This window comes from Dermochelys coriacea, chromosome 4 (genome assembly GCF_009764565.3).
Source record: "Dermochelys coriacea isolate rDerCor1 chromosome 4, rDerCor1.pri.v4, whole genome shotgun sequence".
Classification (NCBI taxonomy): Eukaryota; Metazoa; Chordata; order Testudines; family Dermochelyidae; genus Dermochelys; species Dermochelys coriacea.
The window spans coordinates 199,769-220,450 of NC_050071.1; the positions used below are offsets into that span (position 1 = coordinate 199,769).

Sequence of the window (20,682 nt, forward strand, 5' to 3'; positions counted from 1 at the left end):
TGACTGTGAACCATTGATAACTACTTTCTGGGAATGGTTATCCAACCAATTATGCACCCACCTTATAGTAGCTCCATCTAGGTTGTATTCCCCTAGTTTGTTAATGAGAAGGTCATGCAAGACTGCATCAAAAGCCTTACTAACTATAGTCACTCTCTCAAGACTCCCTCCTACAAACTCCCTCTCAAACTCCTCTGGTCGCTTAGCCTCTGGCTTTTAAGGCCTTCTCTGCTAGGTCAGTCCTATCCCCTCATTAATCACACAGGGGGAGGGTGATCACTAGGATGATTGACCCTGACCAATGGTGATCAAGGGAACAAAGGCTCAAACAGTCCCCAGACACACAATCCCAACTTACTCAGTAAAGTTACCTAAATAAACCTAAAAGAGAAAGAAAGACAAAAACAAACAAACAAACCTGGTTTACTAGTTTACCGTCTCTTCTCCGGGCCCTGGCCAGGGTGCATGACTCATTCGGGGTGTGGACAGGTGAATTTCAGGGGACAGTTGAGTTTTGGAGGGATGAGAGTTGACAGTTATGTTCTTAACATGTTTTACATTGGTTCGGAGCGGGGTTACTGCTGATGTGCAGGACAGCCTGAGGCCTGTTTCAGCTGTGGCTCATATGAGCACTTCCGTTGTGGGTGCTCTCACCCTTGCTGTAAGACCCCGGAGTACAGGACGGAGCACTGCTGGCAGGGTATCCATTGTCATTTGTCATTTGTGTGGGAGGTGAGAGCACGTGTACTGCACCTGCCCAGAGGCGTGTCATGTGCAAGAGGAGGTGCACTGGTGATAGCGTAGAGCATGCACACCGATGCAGAGTGGTCAGACAGCAAGGATACAGGAGTGGCCAAGCAGACACCAGCCTCAGATGTTAAAGGAGTGGAGAGTTCATGCCCCATGGATGGGGAGAGCAGCGGACCCAGCGGTAGCGTAGAGAGCCTGGAGGAGCTAGTGCAGACGTGTGGGAAAGCAGTGGGTAAGCACAGTAGTACAGTCAAGTGAGGCTGGTGGCGATGTGCCACCTGGAGTAACAAACCCCATGTAACCAGGATGACAGGGCCCAGCTGTATTGTGAGTTGCCTGACCTCTGCATGGACAGGCAGGAGGAGAGCAGAGTAATTGGGGAGATTTTCATGAAGGTTTCCCAAAGGAAGAGGTGGGAAGGAAAGTGTTCTGTGGTTATTAATCTCCCACCAGCTGTGTTAGGGTCACGTGACTGTATCACACCAGCTGCGACTGAGGAAGGCAGTACCTCGCTCCCCAAAGAAAAGAGTTTTGCAGCATTGGGCCAAGAAGAGATGGAAGGGGAAGGGATGGAAGAGGAATCTGCAGCAGTAGAGGTGGCCTGCTTAGAATGGGGTGAGTGTTTGTCTACAGAGAAAGGCAATCTGGCAGATCAGAGGAGTCGGTGGGAGGCTCCTCACATCAGTGTTTTTCTCCCATGCTTTTGGAGGGCAGTGCAGAGGGTTGCGAGGTGTCTTTCCCATGTGACTCTTTGGTTGACCCAACAGGACGGGAAGTGAGTGAGGCAGAGCAGCCCTTTGGGACAGTGCCAGAAGGAGTTCTGGGCAATGCAGGGAGGGTTTGGGGGAGAAAAACTTCTCTTCACAGCTACTCAGCAGTATGGGGGAAGTTCCATCTGTCACAGTAGCCACATGGAATGTGGCAGGGATTCAGGGGCCCAGGAGGAGGTGCTTGATATTCAGTGCCTTGGAGCATCTCGACCTGGATATGGTGAGCGTGCAGGAAACGCACATTAACGACTTTAGGGAACTCGTTGGGCAGAGGGAGACTGGAGGAAGGGCCCATATGATGGGGCTGGAGTCTTGTTCTTCACATTCACGGTGCGAGTACAAAAGGTGGTGGAGCTCCAACCGGGGATGGCATAGTTGGTGGATTTTGTGCTCTGCTTCACTGGTTACCACTATATTTGTGTGTCTGGTCACCAGTTAAGATGTCAAAGGAAAAAGAACTATTGAAGGACTGGGATCCCTTCCGATGGGCCTCATGGTGTTTGGGGGTTTTTTGGGGGCAGAGAGGGGAGGGAGGAGGTTAATTGTGTCCACTGGCCTGAAGACTGATGGTCCTGCTTTCCTGACCAGCAGGGGAAACTCTTCAAAGATGAGCACAACCTAGCTCACTTGTGGAGCTTGGCTTAGGGATGTGTTTCTGCTCAGTGGAGCCAGTGAAGGGCAGGTGGTAGCCTCCTACTCTTCTTCTCCATGTTCAAACCAGACACAGATGATGTACACCTTTCTGCAGGGACAGGCATGGAGTTACATTGACCAGATTTGTGCAAAAGAAAGCATGTTGACAGCTCAGTGTGGGGTAGTGCCAATGGACTGTTCTGATCATGCTGCACTCACCATGTGCCTGAACGTGGGAAATTCCTTGACCCATGGCAGAGAATATTGGAAGTTGGAACATCCAGAGCTTTCAAGATAAAGGGGTGAGCAGAGAGCACAGGCAGTGCTGGACGAACGAGACACCATCAGACAGTTCTATGGCAACCAGGGGGATTGGTGGGAGTCAGTAAAGGAGGAGTTGGTCGGGTAAACATCACAATATTAAAGAATACCAAAAGTGCCAAGTCCTGTAGCATTGCCTGTGGGATTTTCACAAGACCATCCAGGCAGGGGAGCCAGTCAACGTGCGATTGCACGACCATATCAAGGGACAATTGGCTGCAGTCTGGGAGATGAGATGGCAGCGGGCCCAATTTGAGTGAGATCATTGAGTGAAAAAAGAGGCAGCCTCCCAAGATATCTTAGCAGCCTACAGGGAATGGAGACAAAGTATGGAGATCCGGGGACTCAGGGTGGGACCTGCAGATCTGGTAGTGCAGGACCACAGTAGAATGTTGGCCATCATGGAGGCCTGTTATGCGGAGTTGTTCCAGGGCCGGGACATTGCTCAGCCGGCGCAGGAGCAGTCTCTCTTCTCAGCCAGGAACTGCTCACAGCTGCTGTCAGGAGACAACCAGTGGAGTTTTATTGAGCCGATCAAGGAATGTGATGTGAGGGAAGTGGGTCCATCACAATATGATGTTATCCTGGTCTTGCTGGCCAAGATGAAAGACCTGGCTGAAATGCAAAACTGGAGGCCCATTGCCCTGTTAAATACCAACTACAAAATCTACTCAAGAGCAGTCTGGGAGGGGTAGCAGACTGGCTGATGCATTGTGGTCAGTCCAACGTGTTGCAAGCTCAGACTGTCACAGATCCCTTAGGCAGCATGTGGGAGGTCTGCAAATTTGCAGGTTGGAGGCAGTGGGATGGGTACCAGTTGGCCCTGCAACAATTCAAGGCCCTCGCTCGAGTCAACCTAAACTATTTGTGCAAGTACTTCAACAGTATGGTGTTCCTGGGGACTTTATCGGATGGCTGCAGGTGCTGTACAAACAGGCCTTGATCTGCCTGTTAGTGAACGGTTGCCAAGGGAACAAAATCCCTGTGCAATCAGGACATACAACAGGGCTGTCCCTTGAACCACCTTCTGCGCGTGTTCTCCTTGGACCTTTTTCTGAGAGTTCTCCACAGCAGTAGGGCAGTGCAGGGCATGGTTTGCCTTGACCAGAGCCTGGTGGGACTGAGTGATGGAGCTGATGCATTGAAGGTGGTCGCTCATGCAGATGATGTGATTATGATAGTAAGTTCCCCAAGTGACTGCTGGACTTTGGTGACATTGGAGGAGTATTAGGCTGCAGCCAGAGCCATGGTGAACCTGGAAAAGATTAGGGCCTTGGGGGTGGGATTGGACCCTGGAGGGGGGTTTCCCTCACCCATCAGGGATTTGTGAGCAGTAGCCAGCCAAGATGGAAACACCCCCACAGTAGTTAACATCTTGGGGGTACTGTTTGGGGTCAGCAACAACATGGAGAACATGACCTGGGAGAGGTAGCTGTTGACCTCTGAGGAACAATTCGGTCAGTGGCGTAAGTGAACTTTGTCATTAGCCCAGAAAGTTGTCATGCTCAAGACCTATCTTTTGGCTGCAGGAAATTTCCTCTGCCATGTAATTCCTCCTGCTCCATGAGCACTGCTGCTATTGAACACAATGGCCTCCCATTTATTGTGGGACAGGAGGGTGACTTTAGTTAGAAGTGTGGCTTTTCTGCCACTGGTTGGGCATGGTGCACTTTGAAGCCATTTATGTCTCCAACTTTTTGTTTTTCAACTTTTAGAGGGTGGCCCAGATAGGGCACGTTAGGCCTCAGAGAAATAGTGGGGCAACCAGAAAGACTGCAACTGACTTTTCAGATCTGCCACAATTTTTCAGAGCCCGTTGGGTGACACATTAGGTTTGGGGCAGCTGGTGATGGCAGAATGGGGAGGATGGATCAGTTGGGGCCTCACCCTCTCTTGTGTTGTCCCCTTCCCTCCAATCACAACTGGTTGAGAATGCAGGAACCACTACCCCGCTCTGCTGGAAGACTGAGAAAGAGAAAAGGAAGAGAGAGAGAGAGAGAGGGAGGCCAAAGAAAGCAAAGGGGACACAAGTGATGGGGAGCTATGGAGATAGATAAGATGTTGAAGTGCCTGACCAAAAGTCAGCAACAGCATCTACAGCTCTTTCAGTGGGTGGCCACCCATCTCACCACCAGCAGGCTGCACAGCAACAACAGCTTATATGGGAGTTGGCAGCTCAACAACAACAACAATAACTATGGCTGGTCCAACAAGTAATCACCCTCCTCCAGTCACAGGGGGTCAGCTCTGGTCTGGCTGCAGAAGGACTGAGTTCCCCAGTTACCAGTAACCCCCCCAGTGAAACAGACGAAGATGGGCCCTGGCGATGATCTGGAGACATTCCTGATCACCTGCAAGACGGTGGCCGCAGTGGTGCAATGGCCCCCAGAGCAATGGGCCATACTATTGGCTCCACATCGGATACTCCTGGCCCAGACTGTATATCGGGGTCTAGACCAGAAGAAGTGCAGAACTACACCAGATTTAAACCACCATCTTGGATGCCTTTGCAATCACCCCTGAAATGCAGCACCAATGCTACTATCAAGAAAGATTCCCTGTAGGCGCTGGATCCCAGGCCATGACTCAGCACCTCAAAGAACATTACTGGAGGTGGCTGCAACTGGAAAGGTAGACAGGGGAACAGGTACTGGAACAAATGGCTCTGGAACCATTCACCCAGGTACCCCCAGATGGAAGTAGGGATACTGGCTTGGAACGTTTGGCAGAAGGCACTATAGGAAGGCCACCCATGTCAGTGGGTCTAAGACTAGAAGTGTCATGCCTGAGGAGGTCCCAAGGCTACTGGGGATGATACGCATGTGGGCGACCGGGCTCAGGCCTTGACCCATGGGCCAGCAGGGGCCTGGACCTGATCATTGGCACAAAGTCCCAGATTGATAAGACCCACAAGCCCTCACCTGGCATGAGAGAAGAGGCCCCTGAGAAGTCTGAGCCCTGGATGCCATGTAGGGAGAGGGGGAGCCCCCTGGCCAGCCCCTGCTACTCCTGCGAATGCCCTGGTAATTTCTGACATAACTTCCCCTTTATGGATTGCTCATACGAACAAACCTGGATGGCAGACAGCTGGGCCAGGAAGAGAGGGGCTGCCAAGCTTACCATTAAACTTTTGGTCAACAGAAAGTCTGCGATGGTGCTAGACTCAGGGTATAGCCAGGTTTCAGAGTAGCAGCCGTGTTAGTCTGTATTCGCAAAAAGAAAAGGAGTACTTGTGGCACCTTAGAGACTAACAAATTTATTTGAGCATAAGCTTTTGTGAGCTACAGCTCACTTCACCAGACCATGGTCTGGCAACAGCTGGTAAATGCAGAAGATGATGTGGACACAGTTTACCTCAAGTGTGTCCATGGAGATGTACACCCATGTCCTGTGAAAGAAATTGAACTCAAGATAAGTGGGCACACTAAGATGATGTGGGTTGTAGTCTTGCACACTCTCACAGACCAGTGATTCTGAGGTGGGATTTAGAGGAGTTTGAAGAGATCGTGAAAACTTGGGGCAACTGACACTTCTGGGAAGAGGGAGGTCCCTGGGGGCAGAACTCCATTCCCCCAGAGATGAGGACCCTGAATCAAGCAAGGGGTTACGATGATGACACTGGAAAAGGCCACTCTGTACAAGGACTGTCAGAGGGGAGGAAGGGGAATCCTAACCCCCAAGCCTTGGGCGCTGTGATGATGGAGGTCGACTTTATCAGCATCCAGAAGAAGGACCCAACACTAAGCCAGATCTATGAAAAGCTTGTCAGTGTTAATGAAGCTTGAGGAAGCTATGGCCCCATTTCAATCTGCAGGAGAAGACATTGTATCAGGTGACCACAGACACACAGAGAAACTAGACTAGAGCCCAACTCCTGGTCCCCAAGAGGTTCCAGTGGCAGGTGTTACTGTTGGCCCATGCAATACCCTCTGGGGGCACCTCAGATGTTAGAAGACCCTGGACCAAGTAACACTCAGGTTCTATTGACTGGGGGTACATGCCTAGGCCAAAGGTGATTGTGTCTTCTGCTGCAGTGCTTCTCAAAGCCGGTCTGCCATTTGTTCAGGGAATACCCCTGGCAGGCTGGACTGGTTTGTTTACCTGCTGCGTCCGCAGGTTCAGCTGATCGCGGCTCCCACTGACTGCAGTTCACCGCTTCAAGCCAATGGGGGCTTTGCGAAGGGTGGCCAGCATATCCCTCGGCCCGCACTGCTTCCCGCAGCCCCCATCGGCCTGGAGCGATGGCCAGTGGGAGCCACGATCGGCCAAACCTATGGATGCAGCAGGTAAACAAACTGGTCCGGCCTGCCAGGGGCTTTCCCTGAACAAGCGGCGAACCGGCTTTGAGAACCACTGTTCTGCTGCAATTATCAACTAGCAGGCACCAAGAAACTCCTAAAGACACCACTAGTCCCTCCCCTGTTGGTCAGGTTGCCATTGAAGAGGATCGGGATGGACCTGGTGAGAACCATGGAGAAGACAACGACTGACTACCAATACATACTGGTGATATTGGTTTACATCATCCGATACCTTGAAACCATACCTCTCCGGTTGACAACTGCTGCCCACATTGCACCCAGGTTGCTGAAGGTGCTTGAGAGGTAGGGGTGCTTAAAGAGATGCTGATGGAGCAGGGGACCAATAATGACAGAACAATGTGCCCCTTTAAAGATAAAAAAATACCAAAGACATCTTTCACTTGAGAGGAGTTACTTTGTTTCCTTTCTGTATATATTTGTTACCACACGGGGAGGGTTCTTCCGCTGAAAGTGCAGGATGCTGTATTTCAAGTTTTGGAGTTGGCATAGATTCTTCAGCATTTATGGGATATTTTGCCAGTAGTTTATCTAGTAGACAAGCCTGAATTCAGTACATCAATGAAAACTGTACTTTCTATTATTTGGATTCCCTGTAGATCTTTTATAAGTGTTTTTTTGCTGGATCCACTATCTAAATTAAACAAAAATTCTTGTTTGGGGAGTAAGATGTCCCAGGTTCAAATCCCAGAGAAGCCCTGCCAAAGTGAGTCTTTCCCAATGGCAGGCAGGGCAAGCCTGGACAGCAGCCTTGGCCACTCTTGGGAAAAGTGAATTGAGGTGATGACCCGTGAAGTCAGTAGCAGTGCCTCCAGGCTGACCCATAGGGATGTCCCCTCCGTGCAGATCATGCTCCTGAGCACAACTGACAGAGGAAGTACAAGTAGAGCTGTAGCGAAGGGTGGGAGAGTTTTTCATAAGCACCCCACTGAAGGGGAGAGGCTTAATGTTTGGTCTCGGGAGGGTAAGGTTGAGGTTCCTAGACCGGATCCACCTACCAGGCAGAGGCAGACTCCCCTCCCCCTACCAAAGAGGCAAATGGAACAGCCAGCTCAGACAGAAAGGAGCAGCAGGAGCTATGGGTGCCTGGACCTGATCTGTCCACCTGTCAGGGTCAGCCCCACAAGCTGAGAATGGAGCACCTCATTCAGCCAGAAATGAGAACTCTTGAAGCTTTCCTGGAGTTGTCTTTTACACATTCTTCACCTAATTGGCATGGATTCAAAGCATCCTTCCCTGGGAAGCAAGGACACAGGCATGGAATGCTACCTATTGCACACACACACATCCACACAGACTGTTTCCTAGGGAATTGTGGCACTGTAGAAGCTCCATTTAGAAATGGTTAAATTTTACAGCTAGATTTGTCTGTTGCATTTTAGACCAAACAAAAAACAAACAAAAAAAAACAAAAACAAAAAACAACAACCAGAGGTCTGACAATGGCAGCAATAGCAAAACTTGGCTTTTTGGTCTAGAGGTATGATATTCCCTTCTGGTGTGAGCTGTTCTGGGTTCAACTCCCCTACAAGCCCTCCCCAAAGTGAAGTTTCCTGCTGTACCTTCAGATTGCCTCTGTGTGTGGCTTTGTTCATTTGTTTTTGGAAATTTCTGAGGAATGCTGGTTTCCTTATATTTCTGAGAGGGCACAAGAGGTCCTGGGTTCCAATTTCGTCCAAGCCCTTGTCAAGGCTGGCTTGCTGCTGTCCCTTTAGGGTTTTTTGCCTGTGTGTTTTTCCAACATCCTGTGGAGTGAGAGCTGCATTAGGGTCTCAGTTCATTGGTCTAGGAGTATAACTCTCACTTAGGTCACGAGAGACAGTGGGGAAGACTTTGGAAAGGTGAAGTCAGGTTCAGTACTTTTTCATTCTATGCCTAGCTCTGCCCTGCCTGTTGTTGTGGAGTTTGTTTAGTTTTTTTGGTTTGTTTCTTTTATTTTGTTTTTGCCAAAGTTTTGAGAAATTATATTTGCTTTTGCTGTGTTGCATGATCCTTGTGTTTGTATCCTTCATGGAATTGAGCCATCAGAGAGGGACAGGATCCATAATCTGCTGGAAGGGGTTTCCCAATAGATGCTAACCTCTGAGCTTCAACCACCCATTTCACCGCCAGTGCCTCTTTTTCTATCATTGAGTACTTGGTCTCTCATAGATTCATAGATTCATAGATACTAAGGTCAGAAGGGACCACTCTGATCATCTAGTCCGACCTCCTGCACAGCGCAGGCCACAGAATGTCACCCACCACTCCTATGAAAAACCTCACCCATGTCTGAGCTATTGAAGTCCTCAAATCATGGTTCAAAACTTCAAGGAGCAGAGAAGCCTCTCTCCAGTCAACCATGCCCCATGCTACAGAGGAAGGCGAAAAACCTCCAGGACCTCTCCAATGTGCCCTGGAGGAAAATTCCCTCCCGACCCCAAACATGGCAATCAGCCAAACCCTGAGCACATGGGCAAGATTCACCAGCCAGATACCCAGGAAAGAGTTTTCGATAGTAAATCAGATCCCATCCATCTAATATCCCATCTCAGGGGATTTGGCCTATTTACCCTGAATATTTAAAGATCAATTACTTACCAAAATCCCATTATCCCATCATACCATCTCCTCCATAAACTTATCGAGTAGAATCTTAAAACCAGATAGATCTTTTGCCCCCACTGCTTCCCTTGGAAGGTTATTCCAAAACTTCACTCCTCTGATGGTTAAAAACCTTCATCTGATTTCAAGTCTAAACTTCCTGGTGGCCAGTTTATACCCATTTGTTCTTGTGTCCACATTGGTGCTGAGCTTAAATAATTCCTCTCCCTCTCCTATATTTATCCCTCTGATATATTTATAGAGAGCAATCATATCTCCCCTCAACCTTCTTTTAGTTAGGCTAAACAAGCCAAGCTCCTTAAGTCTCCTTTCATAAGACAAGTTTTCCATTCCTCAGATCATCCTAGTAGCCCTTCTCTGTACCTGCTCCAGTTTGAATTCATCCTTTTTAAACATGGGAGACCAGAACTGCACACAGTATTCTAGGTGAGGTCTCACCAGTGCCTTGTATAACGGTACTAAAACCTCCTTATCCCTACTGGAAATGCCTCTCCTGATGCATCCCAAAACCGCATTAGCTTACTAGATTAAAGATTAAATAAGATTGGTCCCAAAACCGATCCCTGAGGAACTCCACTGGTAACCTCCCTCCAACCTGACAGTTCGCCTTTCAGTAGGACCCGTTGCAGTCTCCCCTTTAACCAATTCCTTATCCACCTTCTGATGTTCATATTGATCCCCATCTTCTCCAATTTAACTAATAATTCCCCATGTGGCACGGTATCAAATGCCTTACTGAAATCTAGGTAAATTAGATCCACTGCATTTCCTTTATCTAAAAAATCTGTTACTTTTTCAAAAAAGGAGATTAGGTTGGTTTGGCACGATCTACCTTTTGTAAAACCATGTTGTATTTTGTCCCATTTACCATTGACTTCAATGTCCTTAACTAATTTTTCCTTCAAAATTTTTTCCAGGACCTTGCATACTACAGATGTCAAACTAACTGGCCTGTAGTTACCCGGATCACTTTTTTTTCCTTTCTTAAAAATAGGAACTATATTAGCAATTCTCCAATCATTCGGTACTATTCCTGAGTTTACAGATTCATTAAAAATTCTTGCTAATGGGCTTGCAATTTCAGGTGCCAATTCCTTTAATATTCTTGGATGAAGATTATCTGGGCCTCCCGATTTAGTCCCATTAAGCTGTTTCAGTTTCGCTTCTACCTCTGATATGGTAATATCTACCTCTATATCCTCCTTCCCATTTGTCATGCTACCATTATCCCCAAGATCCTCTTTAGCCTTATTAAAGACTGAGGCAAAGTATTTGTTTAGATATTGGGCCATGCCTAGATTATCTTTAACCTCCGCTCCATCCTCAGTGTTAAGCGGCCCCACTTCTTCCTTCTTAGTTTTCTTCTTATTTATATGGCTATAGAACCTTTTACTATTGGTTTTAATTCCCTTTGCAAGGTCCAACTCTACTCGACTTTTAGCCTCTCTCACTTTATCCCTACATGTTCTGACCTCAATAAGGTAGCTTTCCTTGCTGATCCCTCCCATCTTCCACTCCCTGTATGCTTTCTGCTTCTTCATAATCACCTCTCTAAGATGCTTGCTCATCCAGCTTGGTCTACAACTCCTTCCTATGAATTTTTTCCCCTTTCTTGGGATACAGGCTTCCGATAGCTTCTGCAGTTTTGATTTAAAGTAATCCCAGGGCTCCTCTACCTTTAGATCCATAAATTCTTCAGTCCAATCCACTTCCCTAACCAATTTCCTTAATTTTTGAAAGTCAGCCCTTTTGAAATCAAAAACCCTAGTTGCAGATTTATTTTTGTTAATCCTTCCATTTAGTTTGAACTGAATTAGCTCATGATCACTTGAGCCAAGATTGTCCCCTACAACCATTTCTTCTATGAGGTCCTCGCTACTCACCAAAATTAAATCTAAAATGGCATCCCCTCTAGTCGGTTCAGCAACTACTTGATGAAGGAATCTATCAGCTATCGCATCTAGGAAAATCTGAGCCCTATTATTATTACTAGCACTGGTCCTCCAGTCTATATCTGGGAAGTTAAAGTCTCCCATGATCACACAGTTTCCATTAGTATTTACTTGATTAAAGACATTAAAAAGGGCTCTATCCATATCCAAATTAGATCCCGGAGGTCTATAGCACACCCCAAGCACTATCGTAGGAGAGGCTTTACTAGTTTTCTTCCCCAATGTAATTTTTGCCCAGATGGACTCTATCTTATCCATTGCATCGCTTCTTATTTCTTTACATTCTAACTCATCATTGATATACAATGCTACTCCACCCCCTTTACCTTTGTTTCTGTCTTTCCTAAAGAGCACATACCCTTCAATACCTGTAGTCCAGTCATGACTACTATTCCACCATGTTTCTGTTATCCCTATAATATCTGGTTTCACTTCCTGCACCAGTAGCTCTAGTTCCTCCATTTTGTTACCTAGGCTCCTCGCATTGGTGTACAAACATCTTATTTTTTTTCTCTTTGGCCTCGTTCATATTTTGTACCCTATTAGGCACAGTCATTTTACAGCCAGTGTAACCTATTAGACTAGTATCCACAATGCCCTCGCTCCTTATATACATTCTCCTACCCATGGCTGTATCCTTTCTTACTTCATCTTCTTCCCTCTCAATGCTAAAATCTGGCGTGGAGATTTTCTGGACATCTCCCATCCATCTCCCCCCAATTCCTAGTTTATTCCAATTCTCATGGGAATAATGTCTGACTCAGGTGTAGGATGGGATGTTCTTCATCATCCAGTTCCTGGGATGACACGGCCCTGAGACCCATTTTGGAAGCATCCATTTGGAGGATGGTTGGTTTTATGAAGTCTGGGTGGAATAGGACTGATCCCTGGCTTAGCCACTCCTTTAAGGTCTGAAAGGTCTTTTCACATTCCTCCATTATACCCTCCGAGGTCAGGAGCCCACCTTGAGATCTGTTTAAGGGGTGGCTCTTGTTGCAAACTCAAGTATGAAGTGCCTGTAACAGTCAGACAGTTTGAGGAATTACCTCACTCGTGAAATGCCAGGAGGGGCATTTCAAGTGGGAATGTTCCTACATGAATTTTAGGTATGGCCAAGTGTGGATGGCAGTCCCCTAGGCTCAGAAGAGAGGCCCAGCCAAACTCCTGGTCCTAGTGTGAGTCAATGGTATGCCAGTGATGGGCTTGGTTGACTCCAGCTGCAGTCAGATGATCATTCGGGCCAATCTGATGGAGTCTCCATACGCAGCATGGGCCTCCCCCATCTACCTCCAGTGCATTTATTATGATGTATGAATTTACCTGGCTACAAGGCTGTGGCTGTGGAGGTAGGAGTCTGCGAGGAGATGTGCCAGGTCGGTTTAACAGTGGCCCTAGCATATCCAAAAATCTTGGGACAAGACTGGAGGTGGTTTGGAGAGGTTCCACAAGGCTGGAGTAATAGTCACCCTGCCAAAACCAACCCAGAACCAAAGCAGAGGGGGCAACTGGGCCAGAAGGGGCCAGAGGACCAGGCCGAAGGCCCTCAAGATAGGTGGAGACCCTGGTCTTGCGCCCCACAGTGGTGGAAGTCTCGGATGAGACTGGCCATGAGTAGCTGGATGACAATGGAGATTTCATAAGGGAATAATGGGAGGATCAGACTTTAAGTCACTCCTGGGAACAAGTGGTTGACCCTGAGGAGGAAAGTTGGAGAACAGTGGGTACAGCAGAGCCTCATTTTGAGATCCACAATGAATGTCTCTACCGCATAACCAGGGACTTCCACACACAGAAGGTGTTGCGACAACTGCTGGTTCCTTTGAGGTTCTGGTGGGGCTTACTATGGTTAGCCTAGCCAGTACCCTGGGCCAGACAGTGGAGGCAGGAGAAAACACACCAAGAAGTGGCCCTCAGGTTCTTCTGGCCTGGCATTCATAGGGAGGTACATGACTTCTGCTCCTTCTGCCCCGAATGCCAGCTTGCAGGGCCCAGGTGGGTACCCAAAGTTCCCCTGATCCCTCTAGTATTTCTCGGGGTGCCATATGAGTGGATCAGAGTCGACTTGGTGGGACCCTTAGAGGAAAGCACATTGGGATTCCATTGTATCCTAATGATTGTGGACTATGCAATGTGGTGCCTGAAGTCTATCCCATTATGGACCACCAACGCACTTACCATAGCGGCAGAACTTATGAAAATCTTTGCTAGGGTTGGAATCCCAAAGGAAATCTTGACCAACACGGGATCCAATTTTTCATGTTGACTAATGAGAAAATGAGCCAGTTATTGGGGATCTGGGACCTCAAAACATCTGTTTACCACCCACAGACTGATGGAATGATTTAATGGTACATATGGGTCTGCACAGCAGTGGCTAGAGTTTAAAGAGCTGCCCTCCCATGTGGCAACAGTGATTAAGGGCAAACACAGGGAGGGTGGGGGAACCAGGATAAACCCTGCACCACCGCATTCTGACCCAGGGCCTATGACAACCAAATACTGTAGCATAGGGTTCCAGTCACAGAATGCCCAAATACATCTCTGGGTCACTTCCTACCATTAGTCCAGACTCTGTAGCTCCTGAGTTGGTAGCGGCCAGGCATCCCAGTCAGCCTCTGCAGTCGGCTGGGCTCTGTGGCATAGTGAGGGTGATACAGTTTAGTTCTTTGGAGCTCCACTAGCTTCTAAAAAGAAACTGCAGCACACATCCACTCTAATACCCAGCCAGCCCTAACTGAGCCAAAATGCATCCTTATATATAGATGCTCCCCGCATTAGGAGCATGCCAAAAAAGGGTGCAGGGGTGTGGCCTCTTGGTCAAAAAAACCCAGTGGGTTAACTATTGAATTGCCAGTGTGGGATTGACACACCAATAACAAGGTAAGAATCTCATTTTGGGTGCAAAAGCATGAGTTCAAATCCTGGACAAACCCTACCTGTGGCTTTTGTTTCAACTGTAGTTTCAATTTGAGAGCTGTTTTTTTCCTATAGCTGCCTGTTCTTTCTGCCATAATTCTGAGGCATGCAAATTGCCTCCACTGTAGGTGTGGTTTGTTGGTCTAGGACTAGCATTCTCACTAAGGGAGCGAGTGGTCATGTGTTCACAGACACGCTCTGGCTGTGTGTTCTGTTTCTCCTGTACCTTGAATTGGGGGGCTTGTTTTTCCCCTTGGTGGTGATGGTGTTTTCAGTTGGCTAGTGTTTCCTTGGGTTTATTCTGAGGAATGATGATTGGAGGGTGGCCCCCTTTCCTAGGGGGCTCATTGGTCTAAGGGCATGAGTCTTGCTTTGGGAGCAAGAGATCTAGGGTTCAAATCCCAGACAAGCCCAGGCAAAGGACTGCTTCCCTGACACGGCCAGCCAGGTTTGTCTTGTGCTTTTTCTCCAAATGTCTGTTGAGCCACAGCTGCCTTAGTCTCTGAAAGTGGTCCCGGCTTGACCTAGTGGCTGACAGAGGCTTGGGCCCAGAGCTGCAGATGGCAAGGTGGGGGCAGCTGCCTCCCCCAGTGGTAGAAGGAACAGCTTGAGCTGAGGGCACACCGGCCCTGGGGTGCAGCCTCAAGGCAAGGCAGCATCCTCAGCTAGGAGTGGCAGAAGCCATTTGCGCTGGTGGCCCTGGGAGTTATACAGTTGTGTATAAAGACCCAGATGATAGCTGAGAAGGACATTGGGAAACCCTGGAAGCTGCCTTGCCTACATAGTGCTGGACTTCTGATTGTCCTTTGTCTCTGGCACACAAAAAAGACGGGGCTGCTTGATCGGCCCACTGAGAACCCCACATTCCTGCAAGACTGGCCTTCGGTTCCTGGAAAGGGCATGTTCATGGTACCAGCCATGACATGGAACTAGGGGGGGCACAATTGAAAGGTTCTGGTGGTATGCAGTGGGGTTCAGGGGTGGGCATATAAACCCTGGCAGAAATCTGTTGATCCCCATTGAGTAACCTTCTCCTCCCCCAAGCCAGGGAGGAAGTCGCTGCATCACTCAACCTCTCTGCTGTGGCTTTAGGGCACCACAGCTTGGCCGTGCCAGTCACAGCCGTCATTGACAAAGAGGGACCCATCACTACTCCATGATCGTCCAGCTAGATGATGTTAAGATTGCGCACGAGAGGTCAGGCCCTCCCAGGAGTGGACAGCACAGGCTATGGGCGCTGAGTATATAAAGGAAAAGACCCAGCAGTTCTGGGGCACAAGGAGAACTCCAAAGTCATTACTAGGTCGTGGATGCAGCTGCACAACCAAATGGGCGGTGAGTGTCTGAGAGTTATTGTTACTAATGGGCACGAGAGAGCTGCATGCTCAGAATCACTCCCGTTGTGGATCTGGGCCTCGCTGTGCCAGGTGCTGCCCTAACCAGAGCTGGCTGGGAAATGGAATTTTCTTCCCACACAAAATCACATGCCCAGAAGTTTCAGAGTAGCAGCCGTGTTAGTCTGTATTCGCAAAAAGAAAAGGAGTACTTGTGGCACCTTAGAGACTAACAAATTTATTAGAGCATAAGCTTTTATGCTCTAATAAATTTATTAGTCTCTAAGGTGCCACAAGTACTCCTTTTCTTTATGCCCAGAAGTGTTTTCATTCCTGACTGGAGGGAAAGTCAGAAATTGGAGGTTTCCATGGGAAGAAAATATTTCAGAAATTCCATCTCAGGAGAATCCCAGGCAGGGATCCAGGCAGCCCTGATAGCTTCCCTTTCAATTTCCACAACAGAAAATCAAATTGAAATTTCCCCCTACAAAATAACAATTTTGTGGAAACAGCTTTTCCCAAGGCTAATGGAATGTCAGGAGCCATTAGGAAAGGGATAGAAAATAAAACAGAAAATACCATAATGCCACTGTATGAATCCATGGTATGCCCACACCTTGAATACTGCCTGCAAATCTGGTCACTACATCTCAAAAAGAATAGAGTGGCACTAGAAAAGGTTCAGCCCCTCTGACCCCACTCATCCTACAGACCCATTTCCCTGCTCTCAGTGGATGGTCTGAGCTCTCTCCCTTCCCCACAGGGATTCACACTCAGAAGGTTCATGTGCGCTGTGCTCTGAGCGGCCAGGCCCCGTTCCAGTTCGCCTACGACAGGAGGGATTTCATCAGCTTTGATGTCCAGCTGGGGACGTGGGTTGACGGTGGGCAAGATCTGGATTCAGTATTGTGACATTCTATAAGTTGGGGGTGGTCCTGTAACTCCCATATTCATTATTTTTATATGATCATGATCTTACATATAAAGCATGCTTTGTAAGGTATCAGGGGAAAGGTTATGATCTCCTGAAAGTCATTTCTCTAGCCGTATATTTATATCATTAATCCATATGAAGTTATGAGAATGTGTTGTATGGTTGTCACTAAAATTTCCCTGGAGGCGCCCAGAAACTGGCTCTTCAGAGACAATGACAAGGGAGGTAACCAACACCCGGGTGGGTGCTGTTGAACAGATGTCACCAGCCATTGTCCAGCGAGGGAGCTACGATGCAGTGACTCACCTACATGAGGGGAGTTGCTCAGCCTTGGCTAGAGACTCAGCAAGGCCCCCAGACATGCCTGGGTTCCCCAGGCACATGGGACTGAGGGTATAAAACAGACACAGTGGCCACATGTGGGGCCTTTCTCCTGCAAGGCACAAGGACACTGAGAAGACTTGAGATTCCAGCTGAGGGAACTGGCCCATGGACTGCAATATCCAGTGGGGTGAGAAAAACTGCTTCCTCTAGAGGTTGCCCAGTCTAACAGGGTTGAAAGTTTAGACTATGTGGTTATATTTTCACTTTTGGTCACCACGCTAACTTTTTGCCTGTCACTTAATACCACTTAAAATCTATCTTTTATAGACAATAAACTTGTTTAATTGTTTATCTTTACCAGTGAGTTTGCCTAAAGTGTTTGGTAAATTTGCTCAGGGGTTTTACAAAGGCTGGTGTATATCCACTTTCCATTGATTAAGTGATGAACCAGTTAATAAATTAAATAGTATATTCCTGAGGTACAGTGCTGGGAGCCAGGGGGAGGGGGGATTTGGCTGGTGCCTTCCTCGGAGGGATTCATGAGTGGATCTGGGAGCATTTATGCAATCTAGCAGCTGGGTGTAGGGCTCCACATGCGGTTGTGCTGAGTGATAACAGCGCCTGGAGGGGTTGCTGCTGTTCACTAGCAGGGCATAGTGAGAGACAGCCCAGGCTGGAGATAGTTCGGAGGCACAGCGGTCCCACGGTCCCAGGCTGCACTCCGGGGATCCTGTCACAAGTATGTCCAGTAGCTCTTGCAGTACGAGTGCCTGGAGAACCTGCAGCACCTGTTGCTGTGGGGGAGGGCAGTGCTGGAGCAGCAGAGTGAGTGAGCAGCGCGGATCTGTCATGGACTGGGATGACGGGGCATAGACGAGATTCCAATGGGACTTGGGCATGTCCAGAAGGGGTGGTGTGGCCTAGTGCAGTGCTTCTCAACCTTTCTGATACTAGGGACCGGCTTGCTGCCTTCCTGAACTGTCAGGGATCGCTTGAGAGAACAAACTGAACAATGGTACCTAGGTATTTCTTGTTTCAGAGTAGCAGCCGTGTTAGTCTGTATTCGCAAAAAGAAAAGGAGTACTTGTGGCACCTTAGAGACTAACAAATTTATTAGAGCATAAGCTTTCGTGAGCTACAGCTCACTTCATCGGATGCATCCGATGAAGTGAGCTGTAGCTCACGAAAGCTTATGCTCTAATAAATTTGTTAGTCTCTAAGGTGCCACAAGTACTCCTTTTCTTTTTAGGTATTTCTTGTTCAGCAATAATTGAATGAATACAGTGATGGCAAATGCAAGTACAGAAAAGCTTTACATTTAAAATATTCATATTCTGTGTCAGGGAAATCTCAGGAACTGGCAAGGAGGCTGCCATAGACCGGCCACAGACCAGTTGTTGAGAAACACTGCCCTGTGAGCAGTGCACTGGACTGGGACTCAGGACACCTGGGTTCTATTCCAGCTCTGCCACTGGCCTGCTAGGTGACCTTGGCCCAGTCACTCCCCAGACCCATGCTTCAGTTTCTCCATCTGTGCAATGGGAATAATGACACCAACCTTGTTTGTAAAGTGCTTTGAGATCAACTGATGAAATGCACTAGACGGCGCTATGGGTTGCTATTGTGCAGTCAGGTTATTAGCCAGTTCTGGCTGCCTGGGCATCTCCATTCTGAAGGGCCTTTCCCATTGGCTTCCAACAGCCTCAGGCTTCCCTTTTCAGGATGAAACGTTCCAGCCCTGGGCTGTGAGTTGATTAGTTTGGGCCAGAAAAGGTCCAGCCATTTTTGAGTGTGAAGAAGACAGGAGAGGCCGGGGCAGGGGAGGGAATGCATGTTGTCATTATACAAAGAAAAAACTTGTTTTGAGCTTCTGGTGCCCAGACTGGCACCGCCGCAGTCGAGGGCAGAGACATGGACTCGGACAGGGACTTGGGGCCATATGACAAAGGGATTTAAGCACCAGAAGATGCAGATGGGGCCAGCTGATTTCTGAATGGAGGTGCCTGACTTCCTATGAAATCACTGGGATTAAGCACCAAGGGGCATTTGGAAATCTGGCCCTTAGCTCCCTAAATCGCATATGCGTATTTGGGTGGCCCATTGACAATCTGCTTGGGTTACAGCGCAGGACAGCGCACAGCAAAGGAGACCCGGGCCCAGACCTGTGCTGGTAACTACCCAGTTCAGCTACACCAATGGGAGCAGTGTGAGTGACTCTGCAGAGGGAATTTACACCAGATTAACTAATTCCATTTACAGTGTAAATGGGTGCAGACCAGATCTCATACACACGTGAGTACTTGGCACCCTGTGGGGCCTCTGTCTCTTGTCTGTTACATTGTCCCAGTTCGTGGCATGTGGCTCATGTTCTTTGTCTCTCCCCAGTTCCGCCCATAATCTCAGTTTCCTGCAGAGACACTCCCAACAACTCTGTCACCGTCTCCTGCCACTCCAGGGTCTTTTACCCTCATACTATTCATGTCTCCTGGGTGCAGGACGGAGAAGACATCCTGCTGGAGAAGGACTCTAGTGGGATACTGCCCAATGGCGATGGCACCTACTGCACACAGTCATCCCTAGAGATCTCCCCACAGCAGGAGGGTGGAGCATAGCAGCCTGCCAGAGCCCGCACTCATCTGGGCTAAGGATGGGTGAATGGCAGGGCCCGGGTGGGGGTACAGTCCTATGGGAATTACAGAGATGGAGTGAGGGCCTGCAGAAGGAAAGTCAATATCCCTGCCCATTGTCAGTGTGAACTCTTCTTGCTCTAGGTATTTGTGTGACCCACAGAAATGGCTGATCCATCAGTGAATCTCATTAAGTTCTTGAATATGGTCCCTTTTGTGGCAGTGAGTTCCTCAGGCTGATGACACTACGAGGAAAGGACCGGCTTGCTGTATTTGCTGCCAACCTGCATGTCTGGCAGTGCCTGGCAGACTGCCTGCCCTCTGCACCCAACCCTCTCCCCATCCTGGCTCAGCCTTTCCCCTCCCCTGGAGGCCAGGTCTCTGCAGAGGCACTTGGGGAGCAGGACAAGGTAAAGGTCTGTGGCTGCCCCAGGAGGATGCCCCAGCGGGTGCTCCCCTCAGTGACCTGTGCCCTTCTTCATCCCGCAGCCCCTGGGATGAAGGGCCCCATGTCCCTTGGGGTCCTGGCCGCCATCCTCCTGCCCATGCTGGCTCTGGCTGGTGCCTGTGGAAGACAAAATCAGCAGGTCAGAGCCAGTCCCAGTGGAGCCGGGATATGGGGAGGTCTGGGAAGTGGGGTGGCGCAACCAGCCCAAGGGGGAATGGCTCCTCCCACTGCCCCCCAAGGAGAGGTGAGGCAGGGGCATGGGGCAGGGCCTATCACCCTAACCTGGCCCTTCTGGGGGCAGAGTGGGCTCTGTCAATGGCTCGGTTCTGTGTGTCCTGCTGCGGGGGGGGGAGAGTAGTGGGGGGGCTGGCCTGGGCGAGGTGCAGTCAGGTTTGTCGGGAGCCCTGTGACCAGGGGAGGGGACATTGCGGGGGAGGGGTTACCCTGCTCCCCTGCACTGATGCTCATTCTCTGCTTGTGTTTCAGGCCCCCATGCTCTGACAGCCAGTGAGTAAATCCTGGGTATGGGGCCTAGATGCCCCAGTGCACTATGGGTGGGCGCCGGGTCCCCATGCGGGAAGAAGGGAGCTCAGCAGTGACTGGAGATGGGGGCCCATCACTGGTTTCTCTAAAAAGAAAAGGAGTACTTGTGGCACCTTAGAGACTACTAAGGTGCCACAAGTACTCCTTTTCTTTTTGCGAATACAGACTAACACGGCTGCTACTCTGAAAACTGGTTTCTCTGTGTCT

At 49.0% G+C, this 20,682-nt stretch overlaps 1 pseudogene; it reads left to right on the forward strand.

Moving 5' to 3' along the window:
* Positions 1-807: 807 nt before the first annotated feature.
* LOC119854500 lies at positions 808-20,433 on the forward strand (annotated as a pseudogene).
* The last annotated feature ends 249 nt before the right edge of the window (positions 20,434-20,682 follow it).